This window comes from Phacochoerus africanus, chromosome 10, assembly GCF_016906955.1.
Source record: "Phacochoerus africanus isolate WHEZ1 chromosome 10, ROS_Pafr_v1, whole genome shotgun sequence".
Lineage (NCBI taxonomy): Eukaryota > Metazoa > Chordata > Mammalia > Artiodactyla > Suidae > Phacochoerus > Phacochoerus africanus.
The window spans coordinates 17,809,284-17,827,554 of NC_062553.1; the positions used below are offsets into that span (position 1 = coordinate 17,809,284).

The 18,271-nt window shown below is 40.1% G+C and overlaps 1 protein-coding gene across 3 annotated transcripts in view; it reads right to left on the reverse strand.

Moving 5' to 3' along the window:
* The window catches only part of PPARGC1A (PPARG coactivator 1 alpha), a 120,417-nt gene that overhangs the window by 45,830 nt on the left and 56,316 nt on the right, over positions 1-18,271 (reverse strand). The gene's annotated exons all lie outside the window — the stretch shown is intronic.

The window sequence follows — 18,271 nt, forward strand, 5'->3', positions numbered from 1 at the left end:
GTCCTCATGAATGAGTTGACACTGGGCGGCGAAGAGCCGTATTAGTCCACAAGGACTGAATGTGTTTAACCAAATGGGCGGGTTCTACGTGAAATTGTCAATGTCCACCCCAGAACACAAAGATCAGGTCTTCCTCAAGTTCCAAATTCACTTCTGGTCTGAACCACACAATTAATTAATACCTGTACCGTATCAAACTCTAGTGGTTCACCTGTCCGATTTAGCTATTTATTGTGTCAATATTAATACAGCTTATCATGATTCCATCCAGTTCAGAGGTGTTTTCCACATGTTGATGTCTTGTTTCTCTAAGCAAAGGAGAAGATTCAGGGACCCTCAGGGCTTGAGAGAATTTTAACCCTCATCTATGGCATCTTCAGCTATAGCGTTTCAATCTCCTGTACAGCATACCCCCGCCCCCCCAAATGTCTAGATAACCCTCTGCTTGAACACCACCCCAAACTGAACCTATACTAAGAGAAACTAAACACGTTCCTGGTTTCAATTATAATCTCATCACTGAATGTTCCACAGTCATTTATTTCTCTCCCTGACGTCTCTCCCAACTTTAGTCATAAATCTGTAGCTGCCTACGGAACATTTCTACCTGATAACAGCTCCCTCATCGCAAAATCCAAATTCAGGAACTTTTATGAAAAAAGAAAAAGGAAAAAGAAAAAAACCCACAACCCTGCTATTTCTCTTGACTTTCTGCATTTGAGTATTGAGGAACAATTCTTCAGACCCGAAACTCTGGAACTACCGTGTTTTCCTGGTCAGTCACAGAGTAGAGTCTTACTCTATAACATCTCTTTTTTTTTTGTTGTTGTTGTTGTTGTTGTTGTTGTTATTGTTGTTGTTGTTGCTATTTCTTGGGCCGCTCCCGCGGCATATGGAGGTTCCCAGGCTAGGGGTTGAATCGGAGCTGTAGCCACTGGCCTACGCCAGAGCCACAGCAACGCGGGATCCGAGCCGCGTCTGCAACCTACACCACAGCTCACGGCAACACCGGATCCTTAACCCACTGAGCAAGGGCAGGGACCGAACCCGCAACCTCATGGTTCCTAGTCGGATTCGTTAACCACTGCGCCACGACGGGAACTCCTTTGTCTTTTGTTGTTGTTGTTGTTGTTGTTGTTGTTGTTGTTGTATAACATCTCTTAAATTCATTCTTTTCTTGTGGCCGGGGTGGGGAGTACTTTCTAGGGCAACGGTCCTTCTAACAGGGGCTCTTGCAAACATTTTAATTTCCCACCCGCCACACTCAGCACCACCAACACCTCCTTGGAAAGCTAATTTTCAGTTAATTCATTCCACAAATATTTTTGAACACCTACTCTATGTCAGGGTCATGCTAGGTGTTGGAAAGACAAAGAAAACAAGACAAAACAGCCCCTCTGAGACTCTGCCAATGGAATAAAAGAACCTGTAAGCAATTCATTATGATAGAAAATATTGATTTATTTCAACACTCTGTAGGAAAAAAAAAAAAATTCAAACTCTTCCAAACTGGGGATTATCCATCTTGTTTATAGGGCTAGGTGCTAGATTCTTAGGTACCTGGGTAACCAGTGCCAAGGCTGGGCCTACAGTGTAGACAGTCATTGATTACTTACTAAATAATTCATCGATCTGCAAGTTTTGCCCAAATTGTGTAGATCCCTTTCTTTTCCTTCCTTTAGCACTTCACATAGTCCAATCTGACCTGCTTTGTAAGTCATTTCCTTAAGTTCTGTACGCTATGACATTAACAATATCAGCTAAATTATCCCACACAGATTCTATTACAAAATGCACCTAAGCTGCTGACATCTAATGAAGCCAGCAGTGCCCACACTTCCTTTCTCTCTACCACTGAACTCCAGTTAATTGACCTGACAAAATTACAAGAATCACAGAATGAGACAGCTAATCAGAAAATCAAATTGTATTACTAGACAAATTAGGCAGGCCTTTATCACGTATCCATTTTATTTTCACATAAAAATTGTTTTTCCTCATTACTGAAGAGTCTCCATCCAGGAGCAAAACGTCTATCGCATTTGGATCCAAGAAGCCAAGAAGAGCCATATGTACTCATGGTAGATTTTACTCAGCTTTTTAAATATTTGATGCCATCTCCCTAATGCCCCTGGACTTGATATTGTGAGTCAAGTCGTTTGGGGCACACAGGGTGGGGTGACAATTCTGAGTTTTTAGACTCTAGTGCAGGAGATAAATCCTAATCAGAAGGGGTGAAATCTTAACCGCAAAATGGCACTACTTCCTTCCATAAATTGACCAATTCTTTAAAATCCAAATTGTTCAATTCAACAACAAGAATATAGGTATATTTTTAGGGCCAAACCCATGGCATACTGAACGAGACCCTCCCCCCACCACCAGGCTAGGGGTCAATTCAGAGCTGCAGCTACCAGGCTACACCACAGTCACAGCAATGCCAGTTCCCAGTCACACCTGCGACCTACACCACAGCTCACGGGCAATGCCAGATCTTTAACCCACTGAGCGAGGCCAGGGATAGAACCCTCATCCTCCTGGATATTAGCCAGGTTTGTCACCCCTGAGCCACAATGGGAATTCCAATAATAATACTTTATTGACTATCCTCCTCACCCTTGACTCTTCTGGACACTGTCCATGTAACCGTAATAATAAAGATTCTGACATAATTTGCTCTTATTTCCTGTAGAAGATTGTCATCTGGTACCCAAAGATTCCAGTCTCTCCCTAAAGGGAGAGATTTTAATTTATTTTAATTATTGAATTAGTTTAATTCCCCTACACACCAAAAGTCAGGTTATTAAACTATGCTGAATAAAAATTATATCTAAATGAAATATATATTGTCATCTTTATATATATAAATAAATATATATGAATATAATATATAAATAAAAAAATATATTATTTATATATAAACATCCCCATATTACCGAGTAAAAGTAATCTTTGAAAATGTCTCAAGCACACACACGCATACACACACACACACAAATGCATGTACACACACAAGCATGTGCGCGTGTGCCCGCATGCTGCACACACGCACATTCAATTAACAGGATATTTTTCCCAGGTATCTCAGTTTTCAGAAAGGCTTATTTCATTGAAGCTCAAAAATAACTCAAGAAAATAGTTAAGAATGTTTACCAATAAATGAGTGATTTTGTTTACTCCGATTTAAATTTTGCGTTTGGCTTCCCAGCAATACTACAAGCCACTATTTGCTTTCAATCACATAATACAATTGCGTCTTAGTTCTATCCCTCGTGTAAACAAACTACGGTAATTCCAATCAAGTCAAAATGACAAAGAACACTTAAATTAACTAGTTTTCTCCAAATTCTTTAATAAGGCTGGGTGAGCGTACACCAAATACAATGGCAGCAATACTGGAGCTTGATAATGTCATAATTAATTTACAAGACCTGATTAATCCACCTACTATTTACATTCTCCTCTGTACTGAAACCACAATGGGAGGGGAGGTAGAGTGAAAGACTGGCGTAGTGTGTGTGTGTGCTGAGGTATGTGGGGAGGCCAGGCTAGTCTTAAATCAGCATGGAACAGTGGGATTGTAATCGTGGTTTATTGTAGTCGATGTCCATTAGAAATAATTAATAAACTTTTTATTTTTTTCTTTTTAGGGCCACACTAGCAGCATGTGGAAGTTCCCAGACTACGGGTTGAATCAGCTACATCTGCCGCCGGCCTACGCCACAGCCACAGCCACAGCCACAGCCAAGCCAGATCAGAGCCGTGTCTGGGACCTACACCACAGCTCACAGAAATGCCAGAACCTTAACCCACTGAGCAAGGCCAGGGATTGAACCCGCATCTTCATGGATACTACTCAGGTTCGTTACCGCTGAGCCACAGTGGGAACTCCTAATAAACCTTTCTTATTATCATCCCTGTGTATGTGTGACTCAGAGAAGTGCTCTAAGACAACTGTTTTAATAAATCTGTTCTTGGATTAAAAAAGAAAAGAATGTCATAATTTCAAATTCTCTGTTTTCTTTAATCATAGAAGACTGGGAAAAAAGTTTCATGTTTACTGATGAGAAAAACTTTCTGGCTGCACTCGCAGCCTGCAGAATTTACTGAGCCAGGACTCAAACCTACGTGACAGGAGTGACAACGCTAGCTCCTAAACAAAGGTCCATGTGATTGTAGGCCACCAGGGAACTCCACGTTGAAACTTTCATGTTGAAGTCCAACAGAAATTCCTGCATGTAAAGCTAAGTGGACACTGTCCCTCATTCTGGTAATTTCAGTTAATTTGGCATGAGTTTCAACAAACACCCCAGAGAAGGCAATGCACATGACAAAACGAACCAAGTTAAACAATTAATGTCACTTTCCATTATCGCTTTGGTCCCAATTTACAGAGCAAATAAATCAAAGATGCTGTAGATAAAGCACACTGGCCTAGGAACACTTGTCTGTTCACAGGTGACATGGCTTGGAAAGACATTAGTCAGGAAAATGACATCACAAGATAACCTTTCAAAGACTCAGCTCCAATATTGCTTTCCAAGTGTTCAAAACGACTCTTTGTATAAAAATCCTAGCTCCATCTAAGTTAGGAAAAGAAAAGCCGAGGGGTGAAAAAGAGCAGATCACCAGTTGGGTGGCCATCTACAACTACACCAAGAGCTGAGTCGCAGCTGCGGACAGAGAGGCAGAGGTAAATAACGGTAGGAAGAACGCAATAGGCATTTCCACGTTAAGCTCTGTGGCTGGCGATCAAGCAGCATTTCCCGAGGTGGGTTTCAACCTGGGCCTCTCCTTCCACAAAGGAAGTCTGCCGCTGTTCTTCGGACCTAAATAAAGTTCCATGTGATTGTAACACTTCCTCCATCTCTAAGGGCTCTCTAGGAATAAGGAAGGCACAGCAACAAAACCTCGCCCAAGGTGTAAAGAATTTCCAGTGACAGATGATACACATACATGTATATACGAACAACCCACCACCACTGAAAATGTGCAACAAATTCAAAACAATGTCACGTCATTAACAAATGATAGGTCAGAATAGCCAATAAAACCCGAAGATTCATTACCACTCCTTGAGGCTGCTGGGTCCCTTTATGAACTGCACTAAGTGTGCTATAATTCAAAAGGCACAGCTGAAGGAAGGTAGATTCTGCCCTTTCACATGTCCCAAGTCACCTCGAGATGGAAATGTGGGATCCAGTGTATAATACAAAGGCCTGGCTCCTTTGTGAGCAGTTGGCCAAAGGATCTTCCAACCGGTGACACGTGGTGGGCCAGGCAATGCATTCGATTCACCCAACTGCACACTGAGTGAATAAATCCACTAAATTAAGGAGATGGGGGACTCTGAGATGCTGACACCTGAAGGGAGAAACACAGAGTGAAAACTGCATGCGGCATCCCAGAGATTTTTAAATGCAGGCTATTATGGAAGGGCCATGCCCAGCTTAGGCTAGTCATTTTTCCCACATCTCGTAGAATTGCAATTACACTCTGCGTCCCCAGATTCTCACACTCGCTTGATCTCTGTTTGATAAAAATAGTTTAATAGCCATTTAATCACAGCTTCATTATGTGAGCTCTCTTAATGCGAATTAGGCCAGGAGAATTCTTGCTTCCTCATTATTCAAATCATCAATAAGAAGGAAACAGTGGGGTCTTCTTATGATTCATTAATCAGTTTCAGGACCTTAGGTGCTATTTACTCAGAGATCAGTCTGTGTGAGAGGTCGCTTAACCTCTCTGAGTTTCTACCTACCTATTTTTTTTACTACGAAAATTGTGGATTATTATCTGCTTCATTCCAACTACAGAATTTCTCCGCAACCACGAGTCATAGGGAAAAATAAAGTTGATAAAGTCCCGAGAATTTTTGAGAAAGGTGCAAAAAAAAAAAACATTTCCCGTGGACACACCCATCATCCTGATTATCCCTATGTGAATTTCATCCCTTGAGCAGGATCTACTGCTGACTTTTAGCACTGGGCCCAGTTTCCTCCCAAATACCCAGCATGCCATGGGCTTCCTTCTTGCCCCATCCTGCTGATTTGGAAGCAGCTAATGAAGACAAAATTAACTCCTCCTTTAAGTGAGGCCTAATTAAGAAGGGAAATCTGCTAGAGTAACATCTGGTAATGTATTCTGAAGCCAAATATAAATGACATTTTTGGATTATCCACTATTTTGGATTATTTGTTCCACTCGACCCCACCAGGAGTTGAAGCAAATAACTGAGTCAATGAATTTTATGATAGATTCAGGGATTCAGATGAGGAATACAATTGATCATAGCCGTCGCTTTCCCAAATTGAGGTAGGTAAAGTGCTGGACCTCTGTTTCACGTACAAAAAGGCAAAACAAGTTTGGGTGTATCAGGTTCGGTTTTGAGGTATAAAGTTTGATTCAAGATTCGCAAGAAGCTGAATCCCAAATAAAGAAAAAAAAATTTTTTTTCCAAACCGAAATTTAAAAAAAATAGCAATTTCAATTAGACCCCTAAAAAAGAATTTGAGAGGTTGCAGGGGTTTTTTAAATATTTTAATGAGGTCACTAATTGCTGATTGCACATGTCTGCTCTGAGTGGTCTGAGTCTTTGCTGAAGAGGTTGTTAAATGTTTTGGATACCCGTTTCCAACAACTCTTTTTCCCTCTTCTCTTTCTCTCCTTGAATGCTCAACAATCCACTTTACATTTTCTTGCTTCTCTAACACTCCACACTGAGCAGAGTCCCCACATGGCACTTCTTTTGGTAGCTAACTCCTATCCCATTCAATGGGAAGAGTCTCTAAAATCATTCACTCACTTTTTGATTGGCCTATGGAATAAAGGACTTTAAAAATGGGATGCTCGGCGTTCCGGTCATGGTGCAGAGGAAACGAATCTAACGAGGATCCATGAGGATGCAGGTTCGATCCGTGGGTTAAGGATCCGGCGTTGCCGTGAGCTGTGGTGCAGGGCACAGATGAGACTCAGGTCTGGTGTCGCTGTGGCTGTGGTGTAGGCCGGCAGCTGCGGCTCTGATTCGACCCCTGGCCTGGGAACCTCCATATGCCAAGGTGCGGCCCTAAGAAGCAAAAAAAAAAGCAAAAAAAAAAAAAAGCAAAAAAAAGCAAAAAAAAACGTGGTCACTTAAAGGCAGAAAAAAATATGACTTAAGAAATCTCAAGCATATACATCCAACAGAAAGAAAAGTTGAAACAATAAAGTCCACCTTACATCGCAACACACATTTCTTATTTAAAAAGACCTAAATACCTTGGCCTCTATTCATTTCTCTACAGGTGTTCCAAGAGTTAGCTTATTCTTCTACTTTTCCTGCTAGGAAAGGAGCAGTACAGTGCATTGAGCATGTCAAGTGCTGCTGTATTTGCCCTGTGAGATCCCAGAGTTGCTGGGTGTACTGATACCGTGGTTAGCAGAAAGGACACAAATTTTTATTTCACTATCTGGGCCCCTCTCCATGGACACAGAGGCTCCCTGAAGTGTCATGTATGTAAATGTGACTATACACACCACCCACTGCAACACACACAAGTTTGCATCCCTAGGACATCTTTTTATTTATTTATTTATTTTTATTTCTTTTTTTTTTTTTTTTTTTTGCTTTTTAGGGCTGCACATGCAGCATATGGAAGTTCCCAGGGTAGGGCATCAGAACTGCAGCTGCCAGCCTACACCACAGCTGCAGCAACGCAGGATCTGAGCCGCTTCTGCGACTGTATACTACAGCTCACGGGATCCTTAACCCAATGAGCGAGGCTGGGGATCGAGCCCTCGTTCTCATGGATACTAGTTACGTTCATTACCACTGAGCCACATCCGGAACTCCTCAAGGACATATTTAAAACTGAATCTATGTTAAGTGCATATGCTGCTCTTTTGAGTGCACTTTACATATCCAATTGTCATTGACTCTAAGTGCATCATCAGTGCATGTATTCTTCCTCCCAGTTATCCACTCTAATGGAAGAAAGCAATGAACAGAATCTGAAGATGATTCCTGCAAAAATAAAATAAAATAAGGGTCTGGCCGAAAGAAATGCAAGCAAAACCGAAGAATTCCCTCCATAGATAGAGTTACACCTGTGGGAGTCCATTTAATTTTGGTTAATCCTTACACTCCTATTTAAGCAGGCATAAAATGTAGGTTCACATCTGTACTCGGGCTCTATTCTAACTTAGTAGTTTATGTCACACACTCATGAGTTAATAAGTATGTCCCAAACATATGGAGTTCATTATTCTGAAGAGGTCACATGAGCCAAAAGTGTAAAGACAGAAGTTCAAGAGAAAGGCCTAAGAAAATCCTGGATGACGCACTTAAAATAAGCTATTTTGGGAGAGTGGGAGCGGAGGGAGGGAGATGTTTCATATCTACTTCTTACAACATAAAGAGGAAGCAACTGGGTTGTACCGTCAAACGGGAGGCTCAACAGACCTGCAAAGAGCCGCTAAAGCATCCCATTTGTCCTGAAGTTTAACCCCAGAGAGAACCTGGGCAGAGATTAAAAGAACACCAGACTGGAAGTCAGGAGAACTGACCCTAGTCCGATTTGTACCACGAGCTAGCTGTGTAGCTTCAAGGGAAACACTCCATTTGGGCTACACTGCACGTGCTAGAATGATTATATATAGGCTTCTAACTGGCTTCCTGTTTTCACCCTTGCCACCCTATCCCAATGGTCCATTTTCAGCACAGAAGACAGTGAGCCTGATAAAATCTAAGTCTTGCCCCAGTTGTGACCAAAACCTCCATGCTGTCCCACATCTCTAAGAGTAAGAGCCAAAGTTCTAGGTGTGACCTACTAGCCTGGGATCACCATATAAATTCATGCTACAAGCCAGAACACTCTGGAGTGAGAGTGGTACTATAAATAATCAACCACTAGGGGGTTAACCCAGACAATTGCAAGCTGAGATGCATGGCTGGTTGCTCTGTATTAGACCTACATTATCTGAGGCTCCCAACACCCCCATTTATCAGGAGGAATCCTTTTCAAGCACTCTGACCTCCTTACAAGACCACAAAAATGCCAGGCATTCCCCTACCTCAAGGCTATGCACCTGCCATCTCCCCTTACTAGAAGGCTCTTCAGCCAGATGGCCGCATGGCTTGCCCCCTTTATCCCCTCATTTTCGCAAATGTCACCATCTCAGTAAGACCGCTCCCAACTACTCCAGACACATTCCATCTACCTTCCTGGTTTATTTTCCCACTTGGTATATATTTTACTGACGATTTTCCATAGTCTACCTAAAACTGAAGCCCTGCAAGGTCCACCTGATCACTATTAAGACATGCCACATATAGTAGATCTTTAATAAAAATGAAGGATGATAACTAAAAAAATCTCAACCAGTCCTAAGAATATAATGCGACTTTTCATCCTCCTTTTGTTGTTGCCATGGTGGTATCTTCTTTAATTCCTACCTCTTCTCAGTGCCAGTAGATGTGCCTTATTAATAATGTTTATATTGGGCTATAATTTAAAATGAGCTTCCATTCATTTCTCCTGCATCTTTTCTAAAGCAAGGGTTTGGGATGGGCCTTGTAAGTGTAGAGATTTACTCTCACCAATTCCAGTGTTTGGAAAGATATTGGAATGCATTATTAAGCAATTAATGTGGAAATATCTCAAAAGAGCCAAGAGAAAAATCATGCCAGATCAACTATCTGTCCACGCAGGAGTATCAGGCTCTCTGATCAAGAGGAAACAATTGCTATACTCTAATTGGACTAGAGTAAGCTTCTTTATTCTATACTTTATAACATACTCATCTACAATCTGGGAACATATATTAATCTTAGCCAGAGGGTTTTTCAAGCTGTGTTCCATGGACCCCTAGATATCTGTACAGTACAACGAGGACAGATTATTAAATATTGTAGTATATGATATATTTTATATAATTGAATTCATATGCAAATATAACTGATTTTCTTTTAGAAAACAATATGCACACTCCATCGCATTATTTATCTTATCATAAACATGGTGGAGGCCACCACAGCTTTAACTTGCCAAGTTGAATCTTTTGGTGCTGGTCTCAAGATTTAAAAATACCTTAAGATGTGAACATGAGCTGTTTAACACCTGGAGCCATTTACAAATACTCCTTTCGACAAAGCAGGATTTTTCTCAACTGTCTTCGATCAAAACAAAACACATGATAATCAGTTGCTAAGACTGATGTAAGATACCCATCATTGTCGTAAACTCCCAACTTCACGCTTTTATGTTCATTTAAGTAGTGACAAAAGTATTATGACCTATCGATGTTATTTTGATTTCAAAAATAGTAAACAGCAGCTGACCTGTACTGAATTCTTCCCACAAGCCCTGTGCTGAGTTAATTTCTTTATGCATATACCATTTTATACAAACCACCATTAACCCTGTTATTAGCCCCAAACTCATGTGGCTAATGAGAAGAGAGCTGGATATCAAACCAGATGTATCTGATAACAACTTGTTCTCACTCCCTTTCTTTATATGTTGAAATTTTACAGAAGAACTTGTTGGAACAAAAATGAAAGTGGGCAGGGGCTCATCTAATCTATATTCACCTTTCACATCTGAGGATACAAACGAAGTGAGTTGGAAAGACATTATCAGCAGGTAAGAACAAGGGTGGAGAAATGTAGTAACATCTCATGAAGCAGAGTTGGACTTCTTTGTAGAAAAAGGTCATTGCTCAGAGTTTGCCTCTTACTATTTATTGCTAGCCCTGTATTACTATTTATCTTTAGTGCTTCCGAATGTGATTTGCTCCTCTGTTTAAATGATCTTCCCTTTCCTCTTCATATTTTCATATATCTGATCCTTACTGCAAAGCCTCCTACAAGCAGTCCTTCTCTAATGAAAGGTTTTGCCAAAAATCCAGCTCATATTAGTCCCTTCAAGCATTTATAAGAATAACCTGGGTCCCTGGATGAAAATACAGATTTTCAGTCCCATCACATACCACCAAATCAAAATAACTAAATTAGGGCTTCTCAGGTTTGGCACTAATGACATCGTGAATCAGATAATCCTTTGCGCTGGGGGGGCTATCCTCTACCTTGCAGGGTGTTTCACAATTTCCCTGACCGTTGCCCGTTCCATGCCAGTAGCAGCTCTCCAACTATGACAACCAAAATCACCTCCAGATATTGCCAAATATTTGCCGGGAGGCACAACTGCTGCCAGTTGAGAAAAATTTCCCTAGAGGAACAGTCCAAGATTCTGCAGTTTTCCTTTTTTTTTTCTTTCTTTCTTTTTTTTTTTTTTTGGTCTTTTTAGGGCCACATGTATGGAAGTTCCCAGGCTCCAGGTTAAATCGGAGCTGTAGCAGTCAGCCTGTGCCACAGCCACCGTAATGCGGGATTCTTAACCTGCTGAGTGAAGCCAGGGATTGAACCTGAATCCTCATGGACACTAGTCAGGTTTGTTACTTCTGAGCCACAACTGGAACTTCAAGACTGCAGTTTTGATAAGCATCCCCAAGTGATTCTGACAGTCATGCAAGTTTGGGTAAGTTGCTATTTCGTGCCTCTTGAGAAGCATGTAAGACAAGTTAGAATTTACAATCCCATGTATGCTAGATTTATTACCTCTAACACATGCAATTCTAGCAGTGTTTAACAGTTATTAATAATATATTTTAATGTATTCTGTGTGAATTCTTATTTCCAAGATCTTACATTAATGCACCTAAATGCTTTACAGCCCATGCTTCCTTGTTGATTATAGCTTATTGGTTATCTACTCCCTGAATTTCTTTTTGATTAGCCCTATGGCATTTTGCTATTTTTATTGCCAATCACTCTCCTCTTTCTTCAGCATTTTCAGACTATCATCATTATCATAAAGTTCATTTTCGTTTTGTAATCTATTTGATTACACAGACCAGAAACCGAATGATTCTTGAGGATTTTTCTTCTATATACTTTCATTCAGTTCTTAAACATTTCTAGACTTAAGATTTTTTTAATGATCAAAAGCACATAAAAGCGTATATACAGAGAGAGAGAGAGAGAGAGAGAGAGTGGGAGAGAGCATTCGATGTGGCAAGCCATAAAGCTGAGAAAGAAATATTCTAGGCAAAGAATAGAGCCAGTGCAAAGGTCCTGGGGTGAAAACTTGCAATGAGTAAGACATTAATTTGTTCATGGTTTACATATTGGTAGAGGGAAGAAGGAGGTAATATAGAAAATATTTAACAAACATTCCACATGAGCATCGATCAATCAGAACAGCAGCACTAGGACTTCAAAAAGGAGGTCAATTCCAAATGACTCATAAAGTTTTATTGCAAATTAGCAGATGATATTAACCCTGGGCACAAGCAATGTTTTTTAGACTGACTCTGTAAGAAACATTTGTAATAATTTCCTCTTACAACTAATAATTTCTAAAGATAGTACATTTTCTGCCGCAAAGAAGTGCTTAGAAGGCCATGACAGAAGCCAATGCTATTTTGTGCCTAAAGACTTAGCACCACGAGATGTATGTGCAAACACTGCAGCTGCGGATGCCTGGCACCTGGATCAAGATGGTATATTAAGGTTGGGGACGCCAAGATGCAGGCGATGTCAAATGATCTGATTACTGCAATATTCTGGCAATAGCATTAAAAGGAGAGAAAATTGTCTCAAGGTGGTTAGAAGCTAATCAGGAGCAAGGCTGTCCTCCCTGGGGCCATTTAGGGTGAAGGAAATCAAAGTGCACTTCCTGATAATGCTCTGTGCCGCTCCTGGCCCACCCTCAAGAGAATAGGAGCGGTTTAGAGCCTGGGATGGGTCCTTAGATCCTTTGAATAACTTTCATTTTCCATTAAAGGGTGCTGCACGGAGTAGTAGGTTGTCAATGCATACTTGCTGAATAAATACAATATGAGAAGTTCATCTGTTCAATGACTTTGTACTAAGTATTCCACATGGGCTTGGCTTTCCAAAGCATCTGAGTAAATTTGCAATCTCCTAGGATTTAGAGACAGCTTCTTTTAATGCCAGATTGAGTGCTATCCTCCTGAAAAATCTTTAAATACTTTATAGTGAATTCCTTCTAGATCCAGAATCATTTATGATTGTCTGTGATTTCTATGTATTCATGGTGAACATGCAAATAGCAAGCAGTGTAGCCTAGGACATGTGGTTAGACAAAGTGGCTTTTAACACCAACAGTAACATTTTCAAAAGCGACCTTGATAACTGGATTTTTTTTTATTTTATTTATTTATTTATTTATTTATTTATTTATTTATTTATTTTTGTCTTTTCTGGGCCACACCCACGGCATATAGAGATTCCCAGGTTAGGGGTCTAATCAGAGCCATAGTTGCTGGCCTATACCAAAGCCACAGCAGTGCTGGCTCCAAGCCGCGTCTGCGACCTACACCAGAGCTCACAGCAATGCCGGATCCTTAACCCACCGAGTGAGGCCAGGGATCTAACCCACAACCTCATGGTTCCTAGTCGGATTCATTAACCACTGAGTCACGATGGGAACTCTGGATTTTTTTTTAAATGGATGTGCATTTAACAACATGGGAAATGACAAGAGAAATACAAACCAAGCTGGTTACAAATTGAAAAGTTACAGAATGAAGAAAGGAGGAAACAAGTCATTTAATGAACGTCTCACATAATGAGAGAACATAGTAACAGAAATAACGAAAAGAGAGTTCCCATTGTGACTCAGTGGTAAGGAACTTGACTAGTATTCATGAGGATGTGAGTTCCATCCCTGCCCCTGCTCAGTGGATTAAGGATCTGGCTTTGCTATGAGCTGTGGTGTATGTTCTGGATCTGGTAGTTTCAGATCTGGCATTATTGTGGCTGTGGCATAGGCCAGCAGTTGCAGCTCCAATTTACCCCCTAGCCTGGGAGCTTCCATATGCCATAGGTGCAGCCCTTAAAAAAAAAAAAACAAGAACAAACAAAAAAACCCACAGAAATACCAAACAGTAAGAGCTGAAAAGAGTCAACTCTTTCAACTGCATGATTTTGGAGATGAGACGAGAAGACTGACCCTTAAAGGGTTAAATAAGCTTTCTCAAGGTCAGTTATAACTAATGTAAATCTGTATTTGTTCAGGGCCTCTGGTTTCCTTATTTATTTATTTTTTTTAGTATACTTATACCACTTCCCAAAAGAATTAAAGGAAATAATAGCAAAGGCTCTTACTCATATATACACTTGCCATTTTATTCTTTAGGCCTCAACATTGTTTAAAATACTGTAAATAGAAAGTTTGCAGTTCAGTCTTCTCTAGAAACACTGGGCTATAAATTCCATGCCTTGCTTTTCAGTAGGTCATAAGCTTCCTGGGACTAGGAATCATGATATGTATGTCAAACTCAGTATCAAAAAATGTTAACAAATATTTATTGAGTGTCTACTATGTGCCAGGCCTTCTAGACACTGGGGATATGAACAAAATAATTCAATTTCCCTGCCCTCACAGAGTTTATGCTAGCAAGGGGAGACAGCCAATGAACAAAATAAAGGAGTGTAAATGAAATAAAATACTGTGAGGAATAAGTGAATGGATAAAGCAGTAAGAATTCTTCTTTTATTAAATATTTTTAAAAATCAGATTTATTTACGAGACAGGTCACGACTATTTTTCTTAGAAAAGATTTCATACTGGGGTAACGTAGAAATATATCTCTAAAACTGTTGAAAATATAATTCTTACAACAAAATCTTGACTCAATGAAAAGTTTCCTGCTACCTGTCTTTTGCACAAAGTAAAAGATGCCTGTAAATCCATGCATCTCTATATAATAGAATCACACGAGCATTAAAAAAAAAATAATAATAATCTGCTTGTTCCCTCTCCCCAGAGCAATTAAATCAGCATCTTTGGAGATGGGAGCTAGTATGTTTTGAAAAGCTCCCCTGGCAGGACTCTAATGGGATCCAAGACTGAGGATCAGTCCCATGGCTGAATGGCAGAGCTTTGGAGGGAAGGTGAAAATATTGGTGATGATGTGTATCTCATGGGCTTTTCCACCAGGGAGGCCAATGTTTCACACCGAGTTGCCCTGAACCCTCACTTGTTCCACAGAATGTGGATGCTTCATCTTCATCCTGTGCACATCAAGTCTGGTCCCTTCACTAGGGGGTCTTTCTTTACCTGAGTCCCAGTGCTCACTTCAATTTCCCACTCAGACTAGAGGCTGAAAGCTTTAACCTTTGAACTTCTGAGTTAGCTCTTGTCAGTATCTTTCTCCAGTCCCGTATCTGCTGGACCCTTTGTCGGTACTCCTAAGCCCATCAAATAGGTAGATCTCTTTGGCATATGGCTAGGATGACCACTAGACTGAGGTCTTACTGCTGTGACTACTGCCATCATATTGGACCCCTTCCTTTTAAAAAAGTCATCACAGGAGTTCCCACTGTGGCTCTTCAGTAATGAACCTGACTAGTATCCAAGAGGATGTGGGCTTGATTCCCGGCCCTGCTCAGTGGGTTAAAGGTCTGGCGTTGTCATGAGCTGTGGTGTAGGTCTCAGATGAGGCCCTGATCTGGCATTGCTGAGGCTGTGGTGTAGGCCAGCAGCTTCAGCTCAACTGACCCCTGCACCCACAGGTCGTGGGTGCAGCCCTAAAAATAAATACATAAATAAAATCATCACAGATCACATTAGAGTGGGCTCTGACAAGAGACTGGGCAGGCTATGCAAGTTTGGGTTTGAAGTAAAAACACATCCAGAAGAACCCACACAATGTCACAATACAGCCATGAAAATGATAACATAGATATGGACCCACTAAATACTATCAAGTCAATAAAGAAAGTTAGCAAATAGCACTCGTTCAGCCCCTGATCTATGCATGTACACTGGGAAACTTCTGAAAGAAAAAAAATACCAAAAATTTATAAGGATGTAAGATTTCAGAGGACTTTAATTCAATTTGTCTCTTTTCTAATCTTCCTATAATGACCATTTTTGTATTTATGAAATAAAAATGCTGGAGTTCCCATTGTGGCTCAGCGGATTAAGAACCCGATACAGTGTCCATGTGAATATCGGTTTGATCCCTGGCCTTGCGCAGTGGGTCAAGGATATGGCATTGAGGCAAGCTGTGGCATAGGTTACAAATGTGGCTCAGATCCAGCGCTGCTGTGGCTGTGGCATAGACCTGCAGCTGCAGCTCTGATTTGACCCTTATACTGGGAACTTTCATGCGTCTTGGGCGTAGCTGTTAAAAAAAAAAAAGAAAGAAAAATATAAAAGTATAAATCATGTATAGGAACATGATAAAAGGGACACGAGAAAAAAAGCTTATATGTGATGAAATAATTAATCCAATTCAGTCTGGGTCTACTCAGCTTTGTGGTTCTGGCTTAAAACACAGCCTTAATTTTCTCAACTGTAAAATGGCTATCCTGGAAGGTTATTGAAAGCAAAAACTGCAGAATACTTATGTGTTCTGAGGAAGAGTTAAGAAGCAATACATAAAAATGTAGTGCTAAAGGTACACACATGTCAAAATTATTCAAACAATATTTACTGAATGTGTACTATACTTTCATAGCTGAATACTTAAATTTAGTTCTTCCTTATAACACCTCACAATAACAGACTATAGCACTCTATATAAGCACAATGACAGAATTCGCTGAACCAGAACACAAAATACCATTAAAAAAAAAAAAAAAGTACCACTAGTGCTAGTGAAGACAAACAGGAGACATATAGGAAAATAAAAGGTTATTGTGTTGGAAGACTCCGTAGCAAAGCCATGAAAGGGGCTGAAAAACCACTCGGACCACTCTTGTTGCCTCAGTTGACATTAGTGGTTGTGGACTAACTTTTCAGGTTTGTTTGTTGGGATGATGTCAGCCAGTTGTAATCTGCTCAGGGGTGAAAGACCTGATGCTATGAGCTAAGGGTGGCCCTGGCATAAATCCTTTCACCTCTGGGTACAATATGAAAACATACGGCTCCAGCAATCGACAGCAAAGGAGTTCTGTGTCATTACAGCATCAGTTGCTGCTCAATTTGTCCCTGGACGAGCATTTGGCAGTTCAATATTCCTGAAACATTAACCCAAGGTCCTTCATTTTGCTTCTGTTCCTCTCGATATCATGTCCTCTGTGAATATTTCCAAAGTAAGAGTTCAAATCTTTGGGATTTGGCTTTAGAAGGATAGAGTTCAAATTCTGATTCTGTCACAGACCAGCCTGTATCCTTAAGGAAGGCACCTGGGTCCTGTGACCTCAGTGCCATCAACTGTAAATACAGAGAGTTACTTCACAACATTGAGATAAGGATTAAATGAGATGAAGGGCATAAAGGATGCCATAAAACACTATGTAAGTATTTCCTACTATTTCTCTAATGATGTCCCTTTTGTGAAACCATTTCAAAATGTTGCCCTGTCAATAAAAGACCAAAGCTTAAGAGAATATCCTAAGAAACCCTATGCAATCAGAACTTAATCCATTACCTAAGATAAGCCATTTCAAAATACTCACCCCCGATTAAACAGCCTTTCTACTTGTACAATAAATCGGGCTTAGCAACTGATAAAAACCTTCTGGATAATGCCTTCAATTTGGAATAGCTGAACTAGGAAGGTTATTGAATCGTTAAAAAAATCAAGTACTATTGAGTCATAGGAAATATAAACAGCAGATAGAGGAAAAGAAAATGTTACTGGGTTTGGAGATGATAAGGGAAAGAAATTACTGATTCATCTTATCTAAAAAATAAGACAAAGTAAAATAGTCTCCAGTAAATATCAGGCATTACTTTAATTTTTTATTATAGCTTTAAAAAAAGGAAAAAAGTCCTCAATACATATTTAAGCTTTTTGATGTCCCTGGCCATGTTGTATGTGACTTTATTCCTTCGCTCCTCTTTTCATTCTTTTGTAGATTTAGAAAATACTTTTTGAATGGCAAGTGTCTCAGGCACATAGCAGTGGTTCTAAGAGACACCATCCCTGTCCTCATGGAGTTTCCAGCTGCCCAGCAGCCATGCATATAGAATTTAACATAATTATTTAAGCACATGAAGGAAAAAGAGACTAAAAAATGAAAATATGGAGAAAAAGAAAACTGAAAATCAAAGAAAAGGAAATTAGAAGAATGAAATAATCCATAATTTTTTCATACTTTTAGTTGGCAGTGAAATACTCTTTTCACAGTATACTCTTCGTTTGGGCTATGGGCTTCAGAAAATAATTACTGTCTTTGAAATGTGAATTAGAGTTTTAATCACCACACACAACTCTCCAATTGCTCTTTATTCTTAAACGTTGCCAAGATCTT